The 9,367-nt window shown below is 38.1% G+C and overlaps 1 long non-coding RNA gene across 1 annotated transcript in view; it reads left to right on the top strand.

Moving 5' to 3' along the window:
- LOC109118631 overlaps positions 1-7,254 on the top strand; it is a 12,494-nt gene extending 5,240 nt beyond the window's left edge. Inside the window, exon 3 of the long non-coding RNA XR_002026000.2 lies at positions 6,961-7,254. This is a non-coding gene — a long non-coding RNA (uncharacterized LOC109118631). The remainder of the gene's footprint in view (positions 1-6,960) is intronic.
- The last annotated feature ends 2,113 nt before the right edge of the window (positions 7,255-9,367 follow it).

Consider the following 9,367-nt stretch of genomic DNA (forward strand, 5'->3'; position numbering starts at 1 on the left):
CAAATCCCCAGCTCACAAGTTATTTTCTTTTATATGAGAAACTTCGGAAAAGAGTGAACCTAAACATTTTTAACTACAGAAAGCTGCAGGAAGATATTTTTCTTCAAATTTATCTTGGTACCTTGGGCAATTTGTAGCTAGCAATTTTCCATCAAATTTCCTTTATACCTTGGACTGTTGTTGACCCTCAGGTAAAGGCTAGAGTTGGTGAAATTCAAATTTCTGCAAGACATTTTATCGATTATAGGACACAGTAGCCAACCCAAGAAAACTCTCTCTTGTGAGCATCACCTATAACTGTTCTTTGTTGTTCTATCAACAACTGATTGGCCCCATTAATGCTTGAACACATGTAAGAACCCAGGAGGAGAAGCACATGTAATAAAGAAGGTGAATCCATTTCCACCAAAGTATGCTAACAATGACCCTGGTCTCTATGTACTTTTTTGCTTAAATAATCCCATAAATAATCACATGGACACACAGGCACCATAGGTTTTACAAAACTGACTCACATGCTTTTCATCACAAGGGGCTCAATGAAAAATATGGAAATTTGTGATGTTTGAAAATACACTGTACGCTTAGTGAGAGTGAAGTCAGAAATGGTCAGGGTGTTCTTCAGAGCACTTATTAAAAACTAATATAGCAAAATCTCACATTCTAACTAACTTTAAGGAAAACTCACACAGATCTTTTACATCCCGGGGTAGCCCCACAAAAACTGCGAAGGAAGAAGTCAGAAGCCTGAGGAATTAATCCCTTCCTCTTCCCAGGAAGGACTAGACTTTTATCCCTTTCTCCTTTACTCCCGAATCTAGTTTCTCTTTGACATTTATCAACCATTACAGCTCTTGCTTTAGGGACAACTGTTTTGGTACTGAAAATGAGAATGTCTGTTTTTTTCCCCTTCTTAAATATTTCATTTGGAAATTCACTTTGATACTCTTGTACCTCTTCATATCATCTGCAACTTTCAAACATGGAAAGAGGTAGCCTTGCCATGTACATTCCATGTAACTAAGTCATACTCAGCTGGCTTTTACCTTCTTTGAAAGACAAATGGTATAAACATCTTCACTCTTCTATCTTTGCTGTAATGAAGATATCACCTTTCATGTTTTCCTGTCTAAATACAATAAATAAAATATGAATTGGGGCAACAAACTCACTCATACCGAAAAGCAAGTTGTAGGGCTTTCCTCATTCTTCTGTTACAGTCAAGTAAAAGGACTCCAAGCTGGGTGATCTAGAGAGAAACATTTAACATTTCTGTGCTTTGGTTTCCTAATCTACAACAGGATAATAGTTCCTACCCTTAGGATTAACTAGGATTAATTCAGGATTAACTCAGATTGTATGGTTCTCCTAAAACATAGATGGTAATTATTTATAATTTTTTCCAGAATTTTCTGGTCCTCATTTTTAAAAAAGATTTTGTATTTCTTATTTCATTTGTGCCTCATGGCATAAAGCAAGATTTATAAAATTGTTTTGCTACATTGGTTTTCAGTTTTGAATTAGAAGCAGCTACTGAGTTGCAGTATCCTTCGATGTTAACACTGAAAGATGTTATGCAGACATACACGTGTATACTCGTGTGACTATGTATACAAATATATACATTTTTTGATTGGCATATATGGAAAACAGCAGAATGTGTGGTAAAGAAAGTTGGCAGAGATATTTATATTAAAGCAGATTGTTTACATGATTATATATCTTGTTCTGCTTTTCAGAAGACATGGTTATTCATATATGCAAGCATGACTAAGAAAAGTACCTTGTGCCTCTGACACCTATGAACTATCCTTTCTGCTGCCAAAGAGTTTCACCCATTCCTTTTCTTTATGGTCTTCCTTCCTACTTCCTGGAAAGAAAGCTTGAGCTGAATCCATGAAAGGCAGGAGCTGGAACTCAAAAAAGCTTGGCCTCTGAAGTCCTTTGATTTGCCTTCAAATCCAAAATGTGCTGTGTCTTACTTATGAAACTACAGCTAAGTTGCCTTCTTTGAGCTCAAGTTACCCTTCAGGAAAATTAAAGTAATGAGAATATTTGTTGTAACAAGGATTAAATGAGACAGTGTGTTAAAACATAGTACCTAGCACCTAATAAGCAGTTAAAAGGTTGTTGATGGTTCTTCTACACAAATAAGAAAGACCCAAGTATGGCAAAAGTTTAAACCAAACAAAACTTTATTTCCCCTCAGAATCTATATGACAGTTCTATGGTATCAGAAACTCAGGCTCCTTTTGTCTTGCTACTTTCTTATAACCAACCAGTAGCTTCCATCCCTTTGCTTAAGATGGGCTCTGTCAGCAGGTATGATGGTGCCTGCCGGTAATCCCCACACTCTGGGAGGCTGAGGCGCAACTTAGTGAGACCTTCTTTACACTTGATCTTAGCCAAAAAACTGAGAAGCGATAGTGACACCTTCTTTTAAGTAAGTAAATAAATAAGCGATCTTAGTACAAAGTTCTTGGGTTCAAACCCCAGTAACACACACACACACACACACACACACACACACACACACACACACACACGATGGTTTCTGCCATTTTATCCATATCTCAGCAATGGAAAAGTGGAAAGAATGAGGGTGATTATTTATTTGTTTTCTACTACTATGTAATAAATCAAAAATTGTTGTGGAATAAAACATCAATCAATCACCTCTCATGGTTTCTGTGGGGAAAGAATTTGGAAAAGTTGCAACCAAGATGGCCCATCTCTGCTGTACAATGTTAGGGGCCTCTGCAAAGAGGTGAAGGTTAAGCAGAAATCAGCCAAGAACACAAGAACCTCACTAAGCCCTCCGTAATTCACATGTCTGAAGGTTAATGCCATGGTTGCCAACTTGGTCCTCAGCAGAAATTGGAAGCCAGGACATCTGTATAGTCCTCCCCTTGTGGTTTCTGGGCTTCCCAACGGTGTGATGACTAAGTTCTAGGAGAAAGCCACCCGAAGAAACCAGGAGAAAGCTGCATCACCTTTCAATCATGTGGCCTTCGAGGTCAGATAGTATTACTTCTGCTCTTACGAACCTGCCCAGATTTAAGAGAAGGGTCATAACCCCCCCCCACTTCTCAGTGGATAGAATGTCAAAGTCACAGCATCAAAAAGTCATATGGGTGGAAGCTGATCAGGGTCTTTTCGGGAAAATAAAACTGAGGAAATTGGCTTTTGACTGATACAGTACCTTCATGTGAATAGTAATGTGTTCATTCTACTTTCAACAAGTATTTTCGAGTGCTACGGCATGCTAGACACTATGCTAGGTTCTAAGGATTTAATGGGAAAAAGTTTTGGATTACCCAAGCCCTCTTGATTAGCACAACTGGAACAAAACCAAGTCCCTGCCTTTGTTGAAATAGTATTGTAGTGAAAAAGAAAGACAATAAAACAAATATATACTATTTGTAGTGATGAATCCCATAAAGAAATAAAAGTAAAATAAGAGTGAAGAGATGCTAGTGTAGGTCAACAGTGTGGTGAGGCTAGTTTTGTGAGGGGTGACATGAGAACAGAGAGCTCAGAAGTTAGATGAATTAGCCACACAAAAGCTATGAGGAGAGCCTCCTAGGCAAAAAGGAATTATGCAAATGAGGTGGCATATGCTTGGCTTGTTCATAGTACAGCAATAAACACCTGTCACTGAAATACGCCGATTCTATAAACAGGAGTCAGAGTAATAGACCTACTCATAGGAATTAGAGGCCTATATTTTAAGAGCACATTTTTAGTTACTATGTGAAGAACGGATTGTGTAAGACAGTAAGAGTGGGTCTAGGAATATTGTTCAGCGGCAGAATGCTTGTTTAGCAGGCATGACGTGCTGGGCTTGATCTCGGGCACTGAAAAAAAAAGTGAGTAAGAATGAAAAGTACAGGCTATTTGGTGCTGGAGGAGGTGACAATAGCCTGAATAGGAGAGTTACGTCAGGTATATGGGGAGGAGCAGCCAGATTTGGCCTCTGTTTGGAAAGTAGTGTGAACAGGACCCACTGCTGGGCTGGGTGTGAGTGGTGAGAGGAAGACAGACCCAGAGGAAGACTATGAGACTCCAGGCTCTAGGTTTGCACTGGAACTTTCCTCAGCATCTCAAAGCTACAGGCAGTGCAGTGCAGAGTGGCTCATTTCCTCCCCACAGAAACTCAAGTCCAAAGCATAAATTAGGGGACACCCTAGCTGTGACCTTGAGATCCTCCCATCCCCACAGACCAAGGGCAAAACTAGTGCCACACACTGAAGTTAAGCTAGTGGGGGATATTAAGCTTCTCGGGTGAAGAGAGAAGGAAGCAGGGGGTATCCTAGGAGTATTGAAGGCTATGTCTGCAGTAACAGTGACACAAGGAGACAGGTGCTCCCAGAGCAAAACACAATGGAGACCTGAAGAAATCAGGCCTGGTAATTCCCTTAGAATCGCAGCATTTGTTTTATTTATGCCAGGTACCCAGTGGGCATTCTCTAAACACCAGTGACCACAGAAATGATGTTGCTGACTGGGTAGTATTGCCACTCATTTGACCGATTATATATGATTGTTCAGCTAATTTGCCACTCTAGTAATCGTCTTCAGTTTTACTGCAAACACAATTAGAGCATACCAACATAAATGTTTTACCATCACAAAAATAGACCTCACCTCCCACTGGATGCCTTTATACACTAAATTTGTGGCTAACAAACCCTCTAACAAAGTCCCAGGCAGGGTTCTCCTGCCAGTAGCTGAAGACAGTTATGGGAAAAGTCAATAGACTGGAGTCAGCCCAACCAATGTAAGAGAGAGAGCTACATTTTCATTTTCAGCAACCTTTGCCATCTACTTTTTCCTCACCATTTTATTATAAACCTCCATATATTTATGTATTTAAAATATATATATATATATATGTGTGTGTGTGTGTGTGTGTGTGTGTGTATTTTTCATTACAAAAACCACCTCTCAATTCAAAAGGCAGCTTTCTTATTATTTTTGCTCTCTCTTTTCCTTCCCTTTAGTATTTCATATTTAAGTCAAACTGAGGGGGGAGAAAAAGGTTTGAAAATACATTATTTTCCAAACCCATACAACTGAACCTTTACCTTTGGAAATGTCTACTTTTCCTTTTCCAAAATTTTCCCTATTGCTTATTTCTTCAGTGTGGCTACAAAATGTTTTTCTTGGTTAAAAAAAATGATTTTATACTTATACTCTGCACATACTATACTACCTGTTAGATTTCCCTTGCCTCAGGATGGTTGCTACATAAAACAAGAACCTCCTTCCCATAATGCTCTGCATCTTAAGATGGCTGCCACATGGAATAGCAGCCTCCATTTTAAAAATAACTTCTCCTACCAAGGGACAGCCTTCTTCCTCCCAACATGCCTCTTTTTCTGCCAAAAGAGTAACCTGATACTTGCTACCGCTGAGCAACCAGTGATGTCACAAGCCCCTCCTAGTGATGCCACAGGCTCCTCCAATCCCTTAATGTTACTTCACTCAACTCCACCTCAGCTCCTGTTAACCCCACCCCTCTCCTATAAAAAGAAGCTCCCCGTTCTGCTATACTGTTTTTCCCTTGTTAGGAGACAGCCCTGCAGATCCTCCTCATAATAAAGGCTTGTTGTAGTCCTGGTGTGGTCCTGGTTTTTCAGTTCTTTTACCTAACACTACCTTTCTCTACCAATCCCAGCTGATAGAAAACAAGGATGGCAGGTGCCAATCTAAAGTGAGTGGAAGAACCAGCTGGCTTCCCTTTGAATTTTACTACACCCACCCACCTCCATCCCAAGAGGAAAACTCACCCATTGCTGGGGAAAACAATCTCCCGATAACAATTCTTGTAGCAAGAAACAAACTGAATCTTCCAAATAATAATATCCAGGGGAGAATGGGAAAATATTTTGGATAACTCAAGCATCCTAGATTAGCTCAATTAATCTCTGATTTGTGTTCCTTTGAAACATCTATATTGTTGATTTCCTTCCCTACTTTAATGATCTCTCAGGCACAGCTCAGTAAAATCATCCTGCATGTGACAGCTAACCCCAGGTCTTTCTCCTGGATATGGGAGTTTCAGGCTCTTTTTTAGGGCCTCTCTAGTCTCACTGTTTCTGCTTTTATTTTTAGGTCATTAATGAAGGAATACTTTGTCTCATTAAAACTGGTTTATCAAATATCTGTGAGTAAAGAAAAAGCCTGCTGATTCCCCAACCTTAGAGACTGAATTCAGTATTTTAACACATTGGAACTCTAGACCTCTCACTGTTTGTACTCCCCTGCTACATAAGAGGTATCTGCTCTGTGACACTACCTTTTAAACCTTACATCTCACTTCACTTATCGATGATATGTCGAATACCAGTAAAATGAAAGAACACATAGCATCAAATGACAATTTCTATAGACTGCACAAGTGTTTCTCTTTTTAAATATTCCTCTTTTGAGGGAATGGAATTAATATGAAAAAGTTAAAAATGGAAAGAAAGTCTTTGTAAATAGGGAGGGGTGGAGGGACTGGAGGGAGGGCAGGGGAACGGGGATAAAAGAACCAACATAGATTACGTAAAGGTACAACTTTCCAATGATTAATGTCATTGTATTGTATATCTAAAATATACCAATAAAATTAATTTTTAAAAAGCACCTCTGAGGCCTTCCAGTCTCCTCTAGTTCAAAGTCATCAGCGCATCATGGTGTCATGCCTTGGACTGACACGTGCTAAGCCTCAGCACTAGTGGAACTATATTGCCATTTGCTTCTCTTCTTTCTAAGTTGTTGCTCATAGAAACTTGATAGCCTTCTTGACCCTTCTCTAGGTTTCTGTTCTTGGTTGGTAATCGTACATAAACTAGAGTTCCAAACCATCTCTTTGAGAACTACTCATTTTCTATGTGTCTCCCATGCATGCATAAAATACACGTTAATAAATTGTTTCTGCTTTTCTCTCGTAAATCTGCCTTTTGTAAACAGGAGTTTGTTTCAAATATGAAACTACACAAGGGGAGGCAGCTGCTATGTTGTAAAAAGCACTCAAGCAGCCCTTTGGAGGGATTCACAAGAGGAAGAGCTGAGACCGCCTTGCAACAGCCATGTAAAGGAACCATCTTGGAGGTGAATCTTCCAGCTCTAACAAAAGCTTACATGATTACAGCCTTGGCCAATGTCTTGATCACAACATCATGAGGACTCTGAGCTACAGCAACCCAATTAAGCTGCTCCTTAATCTCTTACCCACAGAAACTGAGAAAATAAATGTTTGGTATTCGAAATTTGTAAGCATTGGGATATTTTGCTTTGCAGCTATAGGTAGCTAATACATGAATTGTTCTACACATGTACTACTCTCTTTGCATTTTGATCTGACTTTGGGGTACCTCACACTTACACTTCTAAGTCCCTCTCATCAGGGCAGTGCACTATTACACTGAATAGCTTTCAAACCTTTAATGAGCTCAAAACTATATGGCAATCTGTGTGTAGTTTGAGATTGGTTTGTTTTGTTTCCTTTGTTTGGGTGCTGGGGACTAAACACAGGACCTTGCTAAGCACATGCTCTACCACCCATCCTATATCCTCAGTGGATGCCTAAGCTTTTTTTTTTTTTTTTTGGCACTGGGGATGGAACTCAGGACCTTGCCCTTGCAAGCCAAGTGAGCTAAATCCCCAGCCACATCCGTGCATTTTTTATGTCAAAAATAGTTTCTCAAAGTGCCATCTCTCTGATGGTAAAGTAATAATAAGATTATTTACTACCTTGGGGGGTCATTATTGCATTGTATTCTAATATTAGATAATTTATAATTACAGGCTATAAGTTATATATTATATAATTATATTTGTGATGTTATATTATAAAACTATAGTATTATATAGAGTAGTAAAGTATCTCATTAATAAAGAGAAAAGTTTAGGCTCAAAATGGCATCTTGAAAGACTAAATTATAGACTATTTCTGTGTGGCCACAAAATATTTCATTTTGTAAAAAAATTTCTGGTGGAAAAAATAAGCTAATAAACATGTGTGAACTTTCATTTAAAGTGTATTTCATCAGACAGGGTATCACACAGCCTTTCCATAACATTAATCAAGAGCCTAAATTATATTATTGTCCTCATCTATTTAGGTTGTTTTTGCATCCTTATTAAAACATTAGAACATATCAAACCAATATGGAGACTGTTAATCTCAGCTATGCTCTGAATTTTCCTCCTGTGGTGAGATTCTTTTACATTATAATGAGTTTGCTGGTACCATTGCTTACCAATTTCATTCTCTATTACTCTCACATAGGCCATAAAAATCTTACCAAGTTGTTGAGAAAAATTAATTCTAACATCTATATCATTAAAGGTAAAATATTGTTCCTATAAAAAGTCTGTCTCAATTTCTGAAATAAACAATATGGAAACTCAGTCTCAGCCTAAATAGATATTGTTTTGTTTATTTTTTTCACCACCAAAATGGTATTTTAGAAAATTCAGGTCAAAATAATGTGATTAAAAAGTGAAATGATGATTAAATTGTTTTTCTTCAGAAGTTATAATTGTTTTCATTTAAAAAAATGACAATTAACAATAGCTTCCTACATTCACAGGTGAATGATTTTTCTCCAGCTTATAAGTGACCCAAAATAAAAATAAATTATTTTCACAGTGCTATATTATTGTTTCTCTAGCTTCATATTTTTTGGTAATGGGGATCGAACTTGGGACCTTGCACTTGTGAGGCAGGCAGTGACATCATTGAGCTAAATCCCTGGTCTTCTAACTTCACCTTTTCTTAATTAAAAAATTAAATGGATTTTTAAATGTTTCAACAAAGAGTCTCATTGTCTTACATTTTTATTGGCATGATTCCTCATAGTAACATTATTTTTTCCTTTGACATTCTCAAATTGACAACCCCAATTGCTCAATTGTAGAAAGACAGAGGGCTAAAGAAATAATACTTTTGCAAAAGTCTAGAGCTCCTATACTTTCCTCTTAAAATCTGCGTTACAGAAAGTACATATGGGGGCCAGGAATCTAGCTCAGTGGTGCCGCCAGCTGCCTCTCAAGGGCAAGGTCCCGAGTTTGATCCCTGGTGTTGCAAAACAAGCAAAGAATCAAACAAAGTACATATGTAGGAACTCTTGAAAATATGTTTTTCCTGGGCCAGGGATTTAGCTCAGCAGTGCTGCCACCTGTCTTGCAAGTGCAGGATCCTGAGTTCAATCCCTGGTACCACAAAAAAAAAAAAAAAAAAAAAAAAAAAAAAAAAAAAAAAGAAAGAAAGAAAATATCTTTTTCCTAATTTAGCTATTAGAAAATTTCCTCCACATTTTCTATTACCAAAGAATTTAGTAACCAAGAAATCCCAAATATTTATAGTGAAGCC

Source organism: Fukomys damarensis, unplaced genomic scaffold (genome assembly GCF_012274545.1).
Source record: "Fukomys damarensis isolate Sample0158 unplaced genomic scaffold, DMR_v1.0_HiC HiC_scaffold_28, whole genome shotgun sequence".
NCBI lineage: Eukaryota > Metazoa > Chordata > Mammalia > Rodentia > Bathyergidae > Fukomys > Fukomys damarensis.